The following is a 19,813-nucleotide window of genomic DNA, read 5'->3' as shown; positions in this document are numbered from 1 at the left end:
CTTTTATTAAAAAGAAACCAGAAGTATGATTCTCCTGTTCAGTATGTATGCATTTACAACATTAAATTAACTTATAAATGTAGTATATTAAATCATATGACTGAAAAAAATCCATCTGATATTTGGTTATCTGAAAAGACAGGCATCTGAAGCAGGAGATTCAGATCAGTCTAGAATGCTTGCCTATATAGGTTTATGGGGGAGACACGGAAAGATGTTAGACACAGTATGCTACTTTGTAAAATATTTATTTATTTATAGACAGTGGCTTTACTATGATGCGCAAGATGGCCTCTGACTCCTGCACTCAGATAATCCTCCTGTCTCAGCATCCCAGATAGCTTAGACCACAGAAGCATAGCACCATGCCTAGCTATAACCTAGTCTTGCTCCAAGTAAAACTTTGTGATCAAGAAACACGACATTACCCTAACATTATCAAAATTATTTTTCTTAAGCTAAGTCAACATCGAAATATCATTGCATCTCTAGGACAAGCTGTAAGTTTTGTGCTGGCATTTAGTGTTATTTACTAGTGGTAACTTATTATTTAACTGAAAAACTGTTCATTCTTGGAAACCCTCAGCTGGTCTTGAACAACCATATTTTTATGCATTTATATAGTCTTACATATTTTTAAACACATTTGATGTGTTCATATTTAATTAGGGTTTATGCACAGACCTCTTATTCTCTGGGTGTGTTCATGCAAAATAGTTTTTCCCCCTTTTCAGTGGAGTTATTGTTGAAAAGTCTCATCAGATATTTTCTTATGGGAATATCTACAGCTTCTAATCAGTTTCTTAAGTGGTTACAACCACTTGAGGTTTGTGTTTCATTATCTGTGTGTCTTGTCTTGGCCTTCATCAATTTCATTTAAAAATCCCAACAAACATAAACTTTGTCATCCTCTGCATCTTATTTTTCATTCTTTATATTCCAGTTTTTTCCCTCAATATATGTTTCTATTTAAATTAGAAATATGAATGTTTCACATGTCAGTCCCAGCTCCCTCTCCCACCCCCCCTCCCTTGTCCCTCCACCAGCCCCCCCACCCAATCCCCACACCATTCCCCAGGGAGGGTGAGGCCCTCCTTGGGGGGATCTCCAGAGTCTGTCATTTCATCCATGGCAGAACCTAGGCCCTTCCCCACGTGTCCAGGCTGAGAGAGCATCCCTCTATTTGGAATGGGCTCCCAAAGATCATTCATAAACCATGGTGAACACTGATCTACTACCCAAGGCCCCAGTGATTTCTGTGGCCTCATTACTGACTCTACATTCATGGAGTCTGGATCAGTCCCCTTTTAGCCTCTCAGCCATCAGTCTGGGATTTAAGAGCTCCCCCTTATCTGGTCAGCTGTTTTTGTGGGGTTCACCATCATGGTTTTGACCCCTTTGCTCATCACTCCTCCATCTCTGTCACTGGGTTCCAGGAGTTCAGTTCAGTGTTTAGCTGTGGGTATCTGTCTCTGCTTCCATCAGCCACTGGATGAAGGTTCTAGGATGCCATATAAAGTAGTCATTACCTTACCATCAAGGAGGGGCTATTAATGTAGTCTCTCCACTATTGCTTAGTTTGCCAGTTGGTGTTATCCTTGTAGATCTCTGGAGATCTCACTAGCGTCAGATCTCTCCTCAAGCCTATAATGACTCCATCTATTATGGTATCTCTCATCCCAGTTTTTATTCATCTGTTTTGCAGAGATTGAACCCCGTGTCTGGTGTACGCTATTCAAACACTCTACCACTGAGCCACACCCTAGTATAGTCTAATTTTTTATATTGGTAACTTGTGCCTGAGTCTTCTCACTACAGGTGTGTGAACTGATCAGTCCTTTCAGAGACTCAAGTTTCGGCTTGATCATTCCTCTTCACAGTTTCCCTCAGTAGCTCTGGTTGCCTTGGAGCTCACTCTGTATATCAGGCTGGCTCGAACTCACAGAGACTCTGCTTGCCTCTGCCTCCGAGTGCTGGGAGTAAAAGCGTGTTTTCTCATCTCTTACGTTCCACTTTGTGTGGTTTAATTCTGGTAGAACAGGGCGAGAAGCCATTATGCAGCCTGGTAAGCCATTATTCCGTGCCTGTCTCCTTCTTCAGCCGTGTATGCTGTTTATGCTGCAGTGAGGTGACGACTCCTTCCGGGAGCCCTGTCCACTCAATCACGTGTTTCTGTGCGTCTGTTGTACGTTTGCCTTTGTTCCTTTGCCTCCGCAGTCCGTGTTCCCAACCCTCTTGCATCTCCTTTTCTGCAGGTATGGAGTGCATCTGGGTGCTTTGTTTGGGGTGCTGTCACTAATTTTGGAAAATGCTGTCAGCCCGTTATCCCTGTCTCTTACTCATCTCTTTCCTTTTGGACTGGAGCTCTGAGTAGACGTAGCTTCTTATGCTAAGCTCAATGTTACGTACACTCCTGTTTTCATTTACCTGTTCATGTCTCCGTGTTCCGAATAATGCCTTCTTGTCTGTCTTCTAATGCTGTAATTGTCTTTTCAGATGTTTCCTGCATGTTGGTAAATCCGAGGCTGGTATTTTCATTGTTGTTTTGCATCTCAAGAAGTTTTGTTTAGTTCTTACAGTTGTGCTAGTTTGCTTTCCTATGGTTTCCTAGTTCCTGCTGTTTACTTTTTATTGCTACAGTATGCAGACTTGTTATCAGTAATTGAACTATTCTTATGTCTCAGGTTTTTCTTTTTGTTCTAAGATTTGGTTTTGCTGTTTGCTTTCCTGCTGTTTCTTGTTTTCCAGGACTTGTCCCTTGTGACATGCTTACTTCTATTAGCTGCTTTTGGGTTTACCTCGGCAAATTATTTCTGAGAATCCCTTAGTGCCAAGCCTCCTCTTCTTCCTGGTGCAAAGACACTGTCAATGGAGAAACGCCTTAAACTCAGGCTTACGGTAAGGGTTAGGGTGTCTCAGACCACCTTAGTATTGCGTGCAGTCATTGCTGAAATATTCATAAGGAAACAGTTTCTCCAAGTCAACTTTTATCTCCCAGTGCTGCTTTTTCTGGAACTGAGGTAACTACACATGGATACAAGGCAGCCTTACCCGGAGCAAATGGCCCTCATGAACTTGGCTTTGTGGGAGAAGAGTTGCCTTTTGGATCTTTACCTTGGATTAGCCCTGGGCTATAATTTTTGTTGTCGACCCTCCACAAGGACTAAAGCCAGGGTTTACCTGGCTCAGCAAATGTTCCCAGAACAACAGCAATTTACCTTTGGCATCCCTTTCCATTCAGGCTTTGCTGGAACTCCTTACTGGGTCCTACTGCTTTAAAGAGGTTGTGATGTGCCATCTACCATCATTTTTAAATTGTGCTCCCCACGATGCCCCCCTTGGGAATGGCTGGTCTGAATAACCTACCCTGCCTGCCATATTGTTAGAATGGTAATCTTTTTTTTTTCAGTCAGCTTTTTAAAAATTTTTATTATTTAAATTTTAAACAGCTTGTCACATGTCAATCTCAGTTCCCTCTCCCTCCCCTCTTCCCACACCCCCCCATCATCCCCCCCAGCCTCCCACCCTATCCACATAGGGGATATCTAGAGTCTGTCATTTCACTCAGGACAGGGTCCAGGCACTCCCCTAAGAGTCCAGGCTGAGAGAGCATCCCTCTTTGTGTTATGGACACATGATGTCTGCTTGTATGCCAGGGATAACTACTGATCCACTGCCCAGGGCCCCATAGGTTGCCCAGGCCTCTTCATTGACTCTTACATTCAGGGGGTCTGGATCAGTCCCATGCTGGCCTCCCAGCTGTCGGTCTGGGGTCCAAGAGCTCTACCCTGTTCAGATCAGCTGTCTCTGCTGGTTTTGCCAGCCCATTTTTGCCAATTTGCTCATCGCTCCTCTCTCTCTGTCACTGGGTTCCTTGGGTTCAGTTCAGTGTTTAACTGTGGGTGTTTGCCTCTGCTTCCATCAGTCACTGGATGAAGGCTCCAGAATGGTTATATACATCAAGTTCATTTATCAGGAATGGGCATTTGAGGTGGTCTCTCCACTATTGCTTAGCTTGACAGTTGGTGTCATCCCTTTAGATCACTAGAGGTCTCACTGGTGCCTGATCTATCTTCTAACCTATGATTCCCTCTTCCCCCTATTCTACCCCCCCACTCAAACTTCCTGTTCCCCCATGACCTATTCTCTCTTCCTTTCTCCCCTCTCTTCTTCCCAGCTCCCACTCCCCCCACCCCTCACCATGATCCCCATCTGTTCAGAAGATCTTACCTCGTTCCTCTTCTCTGGGGTACCATGAATATCTCTCTCATGTTTCTCAGACTCTCTGGCATGGGATTGTAGGCTGGCACTTCCCGGATCCATGTCTAAAATCCGTATAAGAGTGAGTACATACCATGTTTGTCTTTTAGTGACTGGGTTACCTCACTCAGGACGGTTTCTTCTAGTGCCATCCATTTACCTGCGAATTTCAAGATTCCATTTTTTTTTCTGCTGAGTAATACTCCATTGTGTAAATGTACCACATTTTCTCTATCCACTCTTCAGTTGAGAGGCATCTAGGTTGCTTCCAGGTTCTGGCTATTACAAATAATGCTGCTATGAACATAGTGGAGCAGATGTCCTTGTTGTATGAATTTGGGACTTTTGGATATATGCCTAAGAGTGGAATTGCTGAGCCTTGTGGTAGATTGATTCCCATTTTCCTGAGGACTCTCCATACTGATTTCCAAAGTGGCTGTACGAGTTGGCACTCCCACCAGCAGTGGAGGAGTGTTCCCCTTTCACCACATCCTCTCCAGCATAAATTGTCTTTGGTGTTTTTGATTTTAGCCATTCTGAGAGGAGTAAGATGGTATCTCAAAGTTGTTTTGATTTGAATTTCCCTGATGGCTAAGGATGTTGAGCACTTTCTTAAGTGTCTCTTGGCCATTTTAGCCTCCTCTATTGAGAATTCTCTATTTAGTTCTGTACCCCGCCTTTTAATTAGATCCTTTGGTGTTTTGGAGACTTGCTTCTTGAGTTCTTTGTTAAATTTGGAGATTAGCCCTCTGTCAGATGTAGGGTTAGTGAATATCTTTTCCCATTCTGTGGCCTGCCTTTTTGTCTTTTTGACTGTGTCCTTTGCCTTACAGAAGCTTTTTAGTTTCAGAAGGTCCCATTTGTTAATTGTCCATCTCAGTGCCGGTGCCACTGGTGTTATGTTTAGGAAGTGGTCTCCTGTACCAACTCATTGAAGAGTATCTCCCACTTTCTCTTCTAAAAGTTTCAGTGTGGCCGGATTTATGTTGAGATCTTTGATCCATTTGGACTTAAGTTTTGTACAAGGCGATAGACATGGATCTATCTGCAGTCTTCTGCATACCAGTGCCCAGTTATGCCAGCACCATTTGTTGAAGATGCTTTCTTTTTTCCATTGTATAGTTTTAGCTTCTTTGTCAAAAATCAAGTGTTCATAGGTGTGTGGATTAAAATCAGGGTTTTAAATTCGGTTCCATTTGTCTACCTGTCTATTTTTGTGCCAATACCAAGCTGTTTTCAGGACTATAGCTCTATAATAGAGCTTGAAGTTAGGTATGGTGATGCCTCCTGAAGTTCCTTTATTGAATAGGGCCTTTTGTTTATCCATATAAAGTTGATTATTGTTCTTTCAAGGTCTGTGAACAATTGTGCTGGAATTTTGATAGGGATTGCATTGAATCTGTAGACTGCTTTTGGCAAGATTGCCATTTTTATTATGTTGATCCTACCAATCCAAGAGCATAGGAGATCTTTCCATTTTCTGGTATCCTCTTTGATTTCTTTCTTTAAAGACTCAAAGTTCTTGATATACAGGTCTTTCACTTCCTTGGTTAACATTATCCCCAGATATTTGATGCTGTTTATGGCTATTGTAAAGGGTGCTGTTTCTCTGATTTCTTTCTCAGCCACTTCATCATCTGTATATAATAGGGACACTTATTTTTTTGAGTTTACCTTTTATCCTGCCACTTTGCTGAAGGTGTTTATCAGCTCTAGGAGTTCCCTTGCGGAGTTTTTCGGGTCACTTATGTAAACTATCATATCATCTGCAAATAGTGAAAGCTTGACTTCTTCTTTTCCTATTTGTATCCCCTTGATCTCCTTTTGTTGTCTTATTGCTGTAGCTAGAACTTCAAGTACAATATTGAAGAGATAGGGAGAGAGTGGACAGCCTTGTCTTATTCCTGATTTTCGAGGAATTGCTTTGAGTTTCTCTCCATTTAGTTTGATGTTAGCTGTTGGTTTACTGTATATTGCTTTTATTATGTTCAGGTATGTTCCTGTTATCCCTGATCTCTCTAGGACCTTTATCATGAAGGGGTGCTGGATTTTGTCAAAGGCTTTTTCAGCATCTAGTGAGATGATCATGTGGTTTTTCTTTCGCAGTTTGTTTATATGGTGGATGACATTGATAGATTTTTCTAATGTTAAACCATCCCTGCATTCCTGGGATGAAGCCTACTTGATCATGGTGGATGATTTTTCTGATGTGTTCTTGAATCCGGTTTGCTAGTATTTTATTGAGTATTTTTGCATCGATGTTCATGAGGGAAGTTGGTCTATAATTCTCTTTCTTAGTTGTGTCTTTGTGTGGCTTGGGTATCAAGGTAATTGTAGCCTCATAAAAAGAGTTTGGCAGTGAGCTTCCTGCTTCTATTGTGTGGAATACTTTGAGGAGTATTGGAATTAGCTCTTCTTTGAATTTCTGGTAGAATTCTGCACTGAAGCCATCTAGGCCTGGGCTTTTTTTTGGTTGGGAGACTTTTGATGACTGCTTCTATTTCATTAGGGGTTATAGGTCTGTTTAGATTGTTTATCTGTTCTTGATTTAGTTTTGGCAAGTGATATCTATCCAAGAAATTGTCCATTTCCTTTATATTTTTGAATTTTGTGGAGTACAGATTTTTCAAAGTATGCCCTGATGATTCTCTGGATTTCCTCAGTGTCTGTTGTTATGTCCCCCTTTTCATTTCTGATTTTGTTAATTAGCATGCTCTCTCTCTGTCTTTTGGTTAGTTTGGACAGAGGTTTGTCTATTTTGTTGATTTTCTCAAAGAGCCAACTCTTTGTTTCATGGATTCTTCTCAATGTTTTCCTGGTTTCTACTTGATTGATTTCAGCCCTCAATTTGATTATTTCCTGGCATCTGATCCTCCCGGTGAATTTGCTTCTTTTTGTTCTAGAACATTCAGCTGTGTTATTAATTCTCTAGTGTGACTGTTCTCCCTTTTCTTCATGTGGGCACTTAATGCTATGAACTTTCCTCTCAGCACTGCTTTCAGAGTGTCCCATAAGTTTGAGTATGTTGTGACTTCATTCTCATTGAAATCGAGGAAGTCTTTAATTTCTTTTTTTATTTCTTCCTTTACTCAGAGATGGCACAATTTTGCATTGTTCAATCTCCATGAGTTTGTAGGGTGTCTGTGATTTGTGTTATTGTTGAATTCTAATTTTAATGCATGGTGGCCTGATAAGATACAGATGGTTATTCCAATTTTTTTTGTATCTGTGGAGATTTGCTATGTTTCCTATTATGTGGTCAGTTTTAGAGAAGGTTCCATGTGGCGCCCAGAAGAAGCTATATCCCTTTGTGTTTGGGTGGAATGTGTTATAGATGTCTGTTAAGCCCAGTTGGGTCATAGCTTCTATTAGTATTTTTTTGTTGTTGTTGTTTCTTTGTTAAGTTTTGTCTGGAGGTCCTGTCTAGGGGTGAGAGTAGAGTGTTGATGTCTCCTACTACTAGTGTGTGAGATTTTATGTCAATTTCAGCTTTAGTAATGTTTCTTTCACGAATGTAGGTGCCTTTGAATTTGGGGCATAGATGTTTAAAATTGAGACTTCATCTTGATGGACTTTTCCTTTGATGAATATGAAATGTACTTCTTCATCTCTTTTGATTGATTTTAATTTGAAGTCTAGTTTGTTAGACATTAGGATTGCTATACCTGCTTGTTTCTTGGGTCCATATGATTGGAAAATCTTTTCCCAACCCTTTACTCTGAGGTAACATCTGTCTTTGATGCTGAGATGTGTTTTTTGTATGCAGCAGAAGGATGGGTTCTGTCTTTGTATCCATTCTGCTAGTCTGTGTCTTTTTATAGGCAAGTTGATACCGTTGATATTGAGGACTATTAATGACCATTGATTGATGATTCTTGTTTGTGCTTGATTTATTGTTAGTGAAGTTATTGTGTGTAGGTTCTCCTCCCTTTTTCTTTTGGTGTTTGGTAAAGTGGGATTATCTATTGCCTGTGTCTTTGTGAGTGTAGTTATCTTCGTTGGGTCTAGGTTTTCCTTCTAATACTTTCTGTAGAGCTGGATTCATGGATACATATTGTTTAAATCTGGCTTTGTCATGGAATATTTTATTTTCTCCATCTATGATAATTGAAAGCTTTGCTGGATATAGTAGTCTGGGCTGGCATCCTTCTTCCCTTAGTGTTTGTAGGACATCTGTCCAGGATCTTCTGGTTTTCATAGTTTCCATTGTGAAGTCAGGTGTAATTCGGATAGGTCTGCCTTTATGTGTTACTTTGCCTTTTTCTTTAGCTGCTCTTAATATTTTCTCTTTATTCTGTAGGTTTGATGTTTTGATTATTATATGGTGAGGTGACTTCTTTTTCTGGTCCAGCCTATTTGGTGTTCTGTAAGATTCTTGTATTTTCATAGGCATATCCTTCTTTAGATTAGGGAAGTTTTCTTCTATGATTTTGTTGAATATGTTTTCTGTACCTTTGAGCTGTATTTCTTCGCCTTCTTCTATACCTATGATTCTCAGGTTTGGCTTCTTCACAGTGTCCCATATTTCCTGGATATTTTGTGTTAGGGATTTGTTGGTTTTGATATTTTCTTTTTTTTTCTTTTTTTTTTATTTTCCATTTTAAATTTAGATAAGAAACAAGGTTGCTTCACAAGTCAGTTCGAGGTCCCTCTCCCGGTTTTGATATTTTCTTTGGGTGGCGACTCTATATCCTCTAATGAGTCTTCAATACCTGAGATTCTCTCTTCTATCTCTTGTATTCTATTGGTGACACTTGCATCTGTAGTTCCTGGTCGTTTATCCAGCTTTTCTATTTCCAGCATCCCCTTGTTCTGTGTTTTCTTTATTGTTTCTATTTCAGCTTTCAATCCTTCAACTGTTTGAGTTGTTTCCTTCATTTGTTTGGTTGTTTTTTCTTGGTACGCTTTAGATTCTTTGAGAGATTTATTTCTTGAATTTTCCCCCCATTTCATGGATTTTTTGTTGGTTTTTTCTTCTATTTCTTTAAGGGATTTCCTCATTTCCTCTTTGAGGGTCTCTATCATCTTCATAAAATAATTTTTAAGGTCTGTCTCCTCTGCTTTGTCTATGTAGTGCTTTTCATTTCTTGCTGGCGTTGGCTCTCTAGATTCTGGTGGAGTCATGTTTGTCTTTCTATTGCTGAGTGAGCTCTTATTCTGTCTTCTTCCCATCTCCTTTTCCAGTGGGTGCAGGTGGGGGTGTTTCTGTCTCCACTGGTCTCCTTCTTTCCTGAAGCTGAAGCTGGGGTTGCCAGAGGTTGGGGCCTGGAAAGGCTGAAGCCTTTCCTGTGTGGGCGGGTCTTCTGGATGCCAGGAGCGGCCCCTGGAAGATTGAGGGCATGGGTTTTGGGCAGGGGGATGGGGAGTGGCCCCGGAGACCCAAGCTCACCTGAAGATGGGGTCACTGGAAGTTGGGACCTGGAAGGCGGTAATCTTTATAATTTAAAAAAAATACAATTTCTCCCACCTTTCTCACTCTTCAATTATCTAGAAGAATTGGAAGGTATTTCAAATATCTTGGTGTTAGTATTAGGGTGCGCATGCTTTCTCCAGGGTGTTTTTGTATTATTTTTTCTGCAAAGGCTAACTCCTCAGTCTACTTTTTAACCAATGGCTTTTATCTCATATTTCCTATGTTTCCATTGCTCTTCTTCTGGGACAGTCTGTTGCATACATCAGACCCATGGACTCGGTCCTCCTCACTGAATCTCTCATGGAGTGCTAGGATGTATGGCCACACCTGGACTCACTTAATTCATGAGCTTCTATATTTACTTTTCTCATAATTTGGCAGGTGGGGGAGATTATTTCTTTTCTCTTAATTTTTAAGGAAGAAGTTATTTTTCTAATTCTTGTGTTGAATATTTCATTCAATTTGTTTTTTACAATGGAAATACTTAAATAATGATTTGGGTTTTGGTTCATCTGTGCACATTCCATTAGGTTTATTATTTCATATTCATTTATCCCCCACAAGATTCTACAATTATACTTTTGGGGTTTTTTTGTTGCTGTTGTTGCAGTTACACACACACACACACACACACACACACACACACTATATTGTCAAATGATGAGTCCACCACCACCCCCTGTTTAATTATTTGGTATTAATCTTGATCTTGTTTTATTAGAGACTAGAAATGTGGTCTGTTTGGAACATTTTAACAATATTTGCTAAATTTTTAAATTTAGTATGTAATGTGTGTATGTGCAATTGCACACGTGTTTGTACCATATTAACATGTAGCATGCTTTCTCATCAGAACTGCCAGCCTGCAGATAACATGGAGACTTCTTATTATGAAAGTTTGCCCTTACCATAGGCGTTTTTCTAACTAGTTCTTATAGTTTAATTATAATTTAATCCACATTCTGCAATGTGGCTCAGTTACCTGTCCTCAGTATGGCACGTCCAACCTGCTCCAGGTCTGCTGGCATCTCTGCCTTTCCTCTTCCCTGAAACATCCGTGTCCCCGGAAATCTTGCCCAACCTCTTCCTGCCTAGCTATTGGCCATTCAGCTCCTTATTAACCAATCACGGTGACGCATCTTCGCACAGTGTAAGGAAATATTCTGCAGCGGTTACACACATGGGTGCAGGAGGACACCATGTATGTCCAGTTCTGTTCTGCCACTGTGTTGGCTCCAGGGATTGAGTGTGCTCTTCAAACTCGGAGGCAAGCACTTTCGCTGGCTGAGCTGTCTTGCTGGTCCCAATTCTCTGAGTTTTTAGTGCCCTGATGTATTATCAGCGCTACAGATCCTTGTCAAAAAAAATATAATCTTATCATTCAAAGTATAAGTGTAGATAGGCCGGCAGGAAGGTAGGTATTAAACTTTAATCTGGCCAGGCACTGGTGGTGCATGCCTTTAATTTCAGCACTCAGAGGGCAGAGGCAGGGGGAATCTCAGTGAATTCGAGGCTAGCCTGGTCTACAAAGTGTGTTCCAGGACAGTCAGGGCTACACAGAGAAACCCTGTCTTGGAAAACAAAACAATAGAAAACAAAAACAAAACTCTAATCTGTTTGGTTTTTGCTTTATTTATCAGCTGGGTTATTAATTCAAATAACAAAAATGTAAGATAAGAACCCTTCTGGGGAGGGGCAGTGAGGTGGCTCAGCCTATTAGAGGCGTTTGCCACCAAGCCTGGCAGCCCATGCTTGATTCCCAGTACCTGCCTGGTGAAGGAGAGAACTGCCTCCCATAAGTGTCGTCTGTCTTTCACATCAAAGTGCTCTCTCGTGTGTGCATACACACACACACTCATGCAAATAAACAACTGTAATCTAAAATAACCTTCCTAGGAGTAAGATATTTAAACGTATGTAAATTTAAAGTCATTTCCCCCAATATATTTAGCATACTTAATATTTTAGTAACTAATGTACTTGAAAGAGCAAATTGTAGTATTGCAGTAAGATTTTTCAATCACTCTCAAATTTTTATTCCCTTTATTCTCTTCCAATGCTGAACACAAGTTAAGTGGGTTTCTGTTCTGTGTCCATGCGGGAGGAATCGAGATAGCTGTTTGTGATGCTTCTGGACTTTCATTTGTGTTATTATTTTTCCTAGCAACCAAACATTTTAAGGGGTGTTGGGGGGTGAGTAAGAATGTTATATCTAAATGGGACTTTGGAAAGTTTGTTATTTTCTCCCATTTACAAAGAAATCATAAACTAAGCTGGAATAAAAGACTTTTTTTAAATTTTGGCATAGAACAGATTTACAAACCAGGAGACAGGTGCAAACAAGTATTCCATCCAAGGGAAGGAAGTGCGGGTTTTAAAGGGGAAAGGGGGACAATGGAGGTGAAGTAACTTGTTTTGAATTGTTTATACAATTTAGACGAGTTTGGACCATTTCGCTTGATGCTGGGAGGCTGCAGTGGCGTTTAGTATGCATGGCTGGTTTCTGGGGACTGCGTGGGGTGTGTAGGGAAGAACGGAGTCTCTAGTGGACGCACCAGCAGAGGCCTCAGGACTGGATACTCATGCGGCAGTTGCATTCTGAAGGCACACTCTCCTCAAACAGTGGGCTCCATCTGCAAGTCACTGACTGAGGAACATGTCTCTGTGAGGCAAACTCAGTCCATCAAGTATGATTTCCATTTCTTCTCTTTTGGTCAAACTGGGGCCATTTGAATTTCTCTCTCTTATTCCCACTCTACTTCCTTGTTTCCTCTTTTTCTTAATCATTGTTTAAAAGATATTTTTTAAAAATATAAACCACGCCGGGTGTTGGTGGCGCACGCCTTTAATCCCAGCACTTGGGAGGCAGAGGCAGGCGGATCTCTGTGAGTTCGAGGCCAGCCTGGTCTACAGAGCTAGTTCCAGGACAGTCTCCAAAACAATACAGAGAAACCCTGTCTCAAAAAAAAAAAAAAAACCAAAAAAAAAAAACCACACACACACACACACACACACACACACACACACACACACACACACACACACGGCTTTTCAAGACAGGGGTTCTCTGCTTTGTAGATTAGGCTGGGCTCGAACTCACAGAGATCTGCCTGCCTCTGCCTCCCGAGGGCTGGGATTAATGGCGTGCGCCACCACAACCACCTGGCCACAAAATAAATTCCTAAAGGAAAGTGGAAACAACATCTTTAAGATAAACAAGAGGGAGCATGCATACAGATGCATGTGCCAGGTATGGGTGTTTTACGAGCGTGCGTGTCTGTGTGTGTGTGTGTGTGTGTGCACGCGCGTGAGTGCCCGCCCACCCATCAGTCTACTTAGTGCCCACAGAGGTCAGAATAGGACATCAGAACCCATGGAACTGGAGTTATGGCTGTGAACCACAATGTGGGTGTTGGGAATCAAACCCAGGTCGTCTGCAAGAGCAGCAAGTGCTCTTAACCTCTGAGTATCTCCCCAACTCTGTGACTGGCTTTCCTGTGGGTACTGGGGCTCCAAACTCAGGTCTGAATGACACAGTACAGTGAAGGACTTTACTCGCAGGCCATCCCCCAGGCTAAAGAGTAATTTTATGTTCAGACTTCCCACTGACATGTCACAGACATTACCTACTGTCAAAAGGATTCAGGGAATCGTGTTTAAATGCCCGGATGGCATCCTATCACACCCTTGTCATTGCTTTAATGTCGGACTGTAATTTTCAATGATTTTATGTCACTAAGGCTTCAGTGAATTTTCTTAATATCCAGGGGGCCTTGAGCTTTGGGGTGAATATACTCAACATGTGACCCTGAGTTTCTGCTTCAGTGAGTCTGGGGTAGAACCAAGGAATAGGCACATCTGCAACCTGAGATGTTGATTCTGCGGATCCAAAATGGTAAGCAAATTCTATTGCCAAACCATAATAGCACTATGTGTAAAGGTTTGTTTCTGCAGTCTGTCCCTAAAAGGCACTGTTCATTTCTTCCACAGTAGACCCCAGTTTGATTTTACAGGAAAAAACAATGAGTTTCCTGCTTGGAAAAGGAAACAGCAGCGTCTGCTACAGGGTTTTCTAGAGTCCAACCACCAGCTGCCCCCGTTGCTCACTGTGGAATCTTACTGGCCCTGCACTCCTCCACCACCATCCAGATGGTCTCCCTTTGTCTTTATAGTCACCTGCTGCCATTCAATTCACTTCCTTCTCTTTTCCTTCCTGTGGAAAGTGTGCGACCTCTGTCCCATATACCTTCTGGATGCAAAGCTTCATCTCTTACCTTTTAACTTCTATGAGTGAATCACTTTAAGTCCTTTTAAGTCTTTTCACTCCTTACATTTAAAAACCATACCTTGGCCTATAATCTTTTGTGGATCCTCTTTTTAAAAATATTTTTTAAAAAACCTTTAGTTACTCTCTATTGACATATTTAGGCCTGACCCTAGCTAGTATCAGTAACTGCATATGAATGATTTCACTGGCACCATCATTGGGAATTTTGAGCAACATTGGAAAATTTGCCAATTTGGTACTGTTATAGTCAATGACGTCTCATAGAAAGATCATGCTGAAGTTCCACGATTAGGGGATCAAAGCAGCTTCGTTATACTTTAGTAAACCCACAGTCAAATGAGATGTCATAAACATCAAATATGGGGTAATGTAATCAACACGAGCCTGGGCTTGATAACCATCACACACTTTGGGTTCAATGCTTAATCTCTATGGACAGCAGCTTCCTCACATAAAATGTGGACTCTAGTAGCAGCTACTTCACCAGGATACTGGGAGGAACAGTTAATAGTAGGATACTGTGAGTATGGTGGCCATCCCATAACTCAGTCCTCAGTTGGGAAATTGTAAACAAGAAGTCACACTTAGTTTCCCCTTCAATGTCAGACTCACAATAGGAGGCATCAGAAAAGAAAGCATCCCCAGAGACTGCAGAAAATTGTACTAGAAGAGCAGAATTGTTTTCAGATGATTAGAAGTTAGCATAAGTTAGAACAGTGCAAAACACAGAAACTGAAATAACAGCTCAAAAATGCTTTTTTAGAAGGGAAGGAAATGAAGAGATCTTCAGAATGCTATTCCAAGTAAAATTTAGGGTTAGAGAGATGGCCCAATGGTTAAAAGCACCGGCTGTTCTTCCAGAGGACCTATTTCAATTTCCAGCAATCCATGTAGTAGCTCACAATTGCCTGCAAGTCCAGTTCCGTGGGATCTGGTGTCCTCTTCTAACTTCTGAAGTTTCCTGGTCATGTGTGCATGAACACATGTGCACACACACTCATATTCTTAAAGGTGAAATTTGAAAAGTAATCTTGCTAAGTTAAGCATGATTGACAGTCAAAACAATAAGCACATAAAACCTTTTTGAGAGTCAGAAAATACTTTTTAACATTAAGAATTACTTATAATCCCAAATCTTCTTACAGATCTATTAAACCAAATCATAAATCATCAATCCTTGGAAGAGATTCGGTGAGCACAAAGCTGGATGTTGCAATTTTTCCTTAAGAATGAATTTCAAGTATTTTGTTGGAATAATGGGATCAGAGAGATTAAGTGAGCAGAGGAAATCCTAGGGGCTTCCTCCTTGAAATCATGCCTCTCTATAAACACAATGAGTTATACTGTCAACCAGAATGTAGTTTGCAAATGGTAGTTTCCCCAAAGTCAGCACTGTTCAATGAATTTTTGTTATACCATCAGGCAAATGTCATCTACATTCTGCCTATTTACTAAATTCATCAAAAGAAACAGATTTTCTTTTTTTGTCAACTACAGCCATCAGTGGGAAGGAATGAAAAAAAAAGACACAACTTTGTGAATTTTAAATATGCTGTAATTCTATTTCTGGGATACCATCCGAGGTAAAACAGTCAGCTCCAGGTGTTTCCAGACTATTTCAGGCTCAGGGCAGAACCAGGCTGTGCAATCGGCTGGAAACTAGTATTAGCAATGCCACACTTTTTTCTCCTCAGTGTCAGTCTGAACTTCTGAGGCCAACAACCTGAAATGTGGTCATCACTTTGTTTATTTCAATGTTCTCATTTCAGCAGCTTTGAGTTTCAGAATCTAGAATCTTTCATTAAAAGCATGTAAAAGTATTTGTGCTACTGTTTTAAAATTTCATGTTCTGACTGCTGCTTGCTAGCATGTAGAAATACTTTTACACAGCTTCTACCCTACGATGCAACATTAATTCAGCAGAATTAAGAGATATTCTGTACACACAGCCTATAGTAACAAGTAACTGAGCCTTGTTTACATTGAGCTGTGAGTAGTTTAACTCCCTTCCTTTCTAATCTTCTGTCTTTGGAAGACCTGTGAGAACCTAGAACAGAGCTCAATAGAAGTTGTATGAGCAGTCAGCCTTGTTTTGTTGCCAGTCCTAGGACAGACTATTGGTGAATACGCATGCTGGTGGTCCCTGGTCATTAATGGATGTCACTATGTAACCAAGTTCTCTTTTTTCTAGCTCTACGGTTGTTTTCATCATGAGTTAGAAATACAGATATTGGGTTCATTGTTGATGGAGTGTCTGTCTCTCTCCCGAAGTACCTGATTGGACTTCAGCTGGCCATGAATTTGTGATTGTGCCTTAGCCCTGAGAAGCTGGAATTACAGGCCTGTGCCATCAGGTCTCTGATTTATTTATGTTGGGTGAAAGTTACATTCTGGAATAAATTCCATTTGCCTGTTATATTTTTGTTTTCTATTTTGATGTTACAATCTGCTGTTATTTTTGTGTAAGAATTCTGTATCTGTTTCTACATGGTGCTTGTTGGTGATGTTTTTCTTTTTTTTTCCCCATGTTCTCTTCTTTTTTTAAATTTTATTTTCCAGTTTAAATTTAGATAAGAAACAAGGTTGCTTCACAAGTCAGTTCCAGGTTCCTCTCCCTTTCCCTCCCCTCCTCCCATGCCCTGCCCCCCGGTGATGTTTTTCTAACATCTCAGATTTTGTAAGATTATGCTGTCATTATTCCCTTTTATTTTCCAAATTCATGTAAGACTGACATCACATGTTCTTTAACTGTTTACAGATTTCACCAGTGAAACCATCTGGGCCTAAAGTTGTTTTGTAAATTATTTAAAAATTAGTTCAAAATTTCTATTTCCTTTTCAGCCAATTTTGGTTTGTGAATGAGTTTATTTATTGTTATCCGATTTTATTGGTCTAAGTTAACTTGTAATATTCTTTTGCAGTTTTAGCTAGGAATTCTCGAGCATAGGGCCATTGATACTTGAGGTCAGCAAAGCTGAGGAAGACAGGTGTGCACATGACAGAAAGTTTATCTGCTTCTTTGGCTTCACCGACTCCATTAACAGCATGCCCTGATTGTGACAACCAAATATGGCCCCAGCCACTACAGCCATGCTCTGCCATGGAATCAGTCGAAGGTTCGTGTCTTATGCCTGTAGGGGAGTGTTGAAATCCTCCAGATGTGACTAATTTGTCTCTTTATCACCATTCCTCTATCGGTTTTACTAGAATTTAGCAGTGCATTTACTTATCTGATGCCCCAGATTGCTTCCTCTGTCTTGGATGCTTTAATTTTTTCTCTCTGTTTTTCTATTAAAAGCTTTAAAAATAATATGTCTATAAGAATACTTAAACTATACCCATTAATGTTGAGCTACTGTTGACGGGTAATAATTGATTAATGATATGAACAGTGTTTTCATCTAAATACAGATGCAAAAGTCCCATACAGAATGCCATAATAAGGTTGAAGGAAAAAGAATGAAATGGAAAAGAATATTAACATAACTACACAATAAAATTCAGCTATATAATTTAAGTATATTCTCCCAAGCAGGTAGGAAGCTGATACCAACTCCCAGGTGGGCGGCATGAATGTTCTGTTTGCCCTTCTCAGTAAGAATGGTGAGCCTGCCTCAGCCAATATCTTAACCAGGACGGAATACCAGGGTGAAGTTACCATACCTTACAGAGTACTCATCTGCTGCCACCTGCTGGGAGGCAGAAATGGGCTCCCAGCATCCCTAAAAGGTTACAAGGATGACCTTGGGTGGAAAGTTGTGCATATTTCATAAACCTGAACATAAAAATTGCCTCTGGACCCAAAAGAAATGGATAATTTTAGGATAAATTAACTGCACATAACATGAGGCCTGACTATAATGGAGACTACATCTTTTCCATGCATAGAAACTAGATGGCATATTTGCACTTCTCAAAAGTGTTTCACAATGCAGTTCCTTCAAATGCTAAACTTCAGAAGTGCTGACAAAGTGTTTACTTAAAGGTAAGTAATCATTTGACTTGGGCTAATGGAGAAATGAAGTGCTTAAGAGCCACCACAGTTTCCTGTGAAGAAAGCAGTCAGTCTAAATAATACAGCAGTGATTGCCATGGGCAGAACGACGCCCTTTCCCCAGGACATAGCGCCCTGCTCAGTTTCCCTGCTGTGTTTTTAAACGTGCTGAAGATGGCAGTAGGTTTCATGCAAATGCGGTTCCTATAACAGGACATGAGCATGCTCTGATTTTGCTATCAAGTTACAGGACCCTGTCCAGTATCTGAAACATGGCAGCCACTCAGATTTGTTGAACTGAGTATTTAAAAAGCCATAACTGACCAGACTTATAAGTCCCATTACAGCACACCACGCACATCACTGAGCCATGACCACCAGACGATGTGTATTACTTTGGTTGGTGAATTCCCAGGCCTTAGCATACGGAGTTAAATATGGACTTGTAATAAAGAGGTAATTTCTAAGCTCTTCCCACAGTTCTTAGACATGGTGCAGCACTTCTTAAGAAAACTACATCATGGATTTTGTTTCTTTTATGTGAATGTTTAAGTAATTGCTAGATTCGATGTTTCCCCAATGATTAACTTCCAAAAATACTTATTTTTATGTTGTCTGTAAGTATGTGCTATACATGTGTGCCTGATGTCCACAGAGACTAGAAGAAGGCAATGCTCTTTTGGAACTGGAGTTACATAGAGTTAGCAAACTGCCTTGTGGGTATTGGGATCCCAATCTGGCTTCTCTACAAGAGCAGCAAATACGTTCTTAATCGCTGAGCCGTTGCTCCAACATCTTTTTAAACATTTCAAACTTAAGGTGGAAGGATTAAAAGAACACTTGCAGCTGCCACTTAAATTATCTGTTAACATAACACCCTGCTTTTCCCATCTCCAAACACTCATTCTGGATTACCTTTGATTTGTAGATCTCACGACCTCAGACCTACTTGAATGTACGTGGACTGACAACAAAACGATCCTCTTAAAAAGATCATCCTCAAGAAATTCAAGTCGACGTGTCTTCAAGTTTAAAACTCCCACTGCTACCCACGATTGCTGTTGCCTTAAATGTAATCATTTTTCTGGTTGTCACTTTTTATGACACTGACATATTTGAAGCCCAAATAAAACCAGTTTTGAACTTTTCTGCCCGGCTTTTAAAATGGGATTCAGTTAAACTATTCCAAAGGATGCTGAACATAGGTGGAAATCTCACAGCCTCGAAGGCAGGCTGCACTTTCCCCCTGCACCGGTGACAGGAACAATTCTGCCTAATGGAGCATCTATTCGTATTTTCCAAAGGAGTGACATTCCCCAACAGTTGGGGGATTACTAGATCTTTAAAAAGCAACACACACGAAAGTGTCTTAGAGTGTGCAGAATAAAAATTAAAAATCAGGTACAGGCTAGAGATCCGCTTTTAAGTTACCTTGACTACAATGTTAAGAGAAACTTCCCCTAAAAACCCCGGAGTACACAATGGCCTGCCTCTCCTCCTGTTACTTCGTGTCTGTTTTTAAGTTTTTAAACTAGTTACAGCAGGGAGCCACAGGGCACGCCTTTAATCCTAGCACTTGGGAGGCAGAGGCAGGTGCATCTCTGTGAGTTCGAGGCCAGCCTGGTCTACAGAGCGAGTTCCAGGACAGCCAGAGCCCTGTCGTAATAAATGAATGAATGGACGAGTGAATGAATAAATAAAAATAACCACTCCATCCCAAGCAAGGTGAGTCCTTTCAAGGGACGGCCTGCAAGCACGGATGGCTATTTTAAAGAGGAAAACTTCAGCCTCTGTGCACTCAGCGTCACCCAAACCCAAAGCTCGCCCTTGCTCGGCCTTGCACTTGTGCTGGGGGTGG

General features: G+C 40.8%; 1 long non-coding RNA gene across 1 annotated transcript; it reads left to right on the top strand.

Annotated features, from left to right (window-relative positions):
- The first annotated feature begins 2,163 nt into the window (after positions 1-2,163).
- LOC121135721 lies at positions 2,164-19,102 on the top strand. Its single transcript, XR_005872823.1, has 5 exons — positions 2,164-2,255; positions 13,441-13,568; positions 16,153-16,315; positions 16,883-17,077; positions 18,884-19,102. It is a non-coding gene; the product is annotated as an uncharacterized LOC121135721 (long non-coding RNA).
- Positions 19,103-19,813: the final 711 nt, after the last annotated feature.

Source organism: Mesocricetus auratus, unplaced genomic scaffold (assembly GCF_017639785.1).
Source record: "Mesocricetus auratus isolate SY011 unplaced genomic scaffold, BCM_Maur_2.0 Super-Scaffold_100041, whole genome shotgun sequence".
In the NCBI taxonomy this organism is placed as follows: domain Eukaryota; kingdom Metazoa; phylum Chordata; class Mammalia; order Rodentia; family Cricetidae; genus Mesocricetus; species Mesocricetus auratus.
Note: the sequence above shows the minus strand (reverse complement) of the source record. Positions and strands in the feature narration are given on the sequence as shown.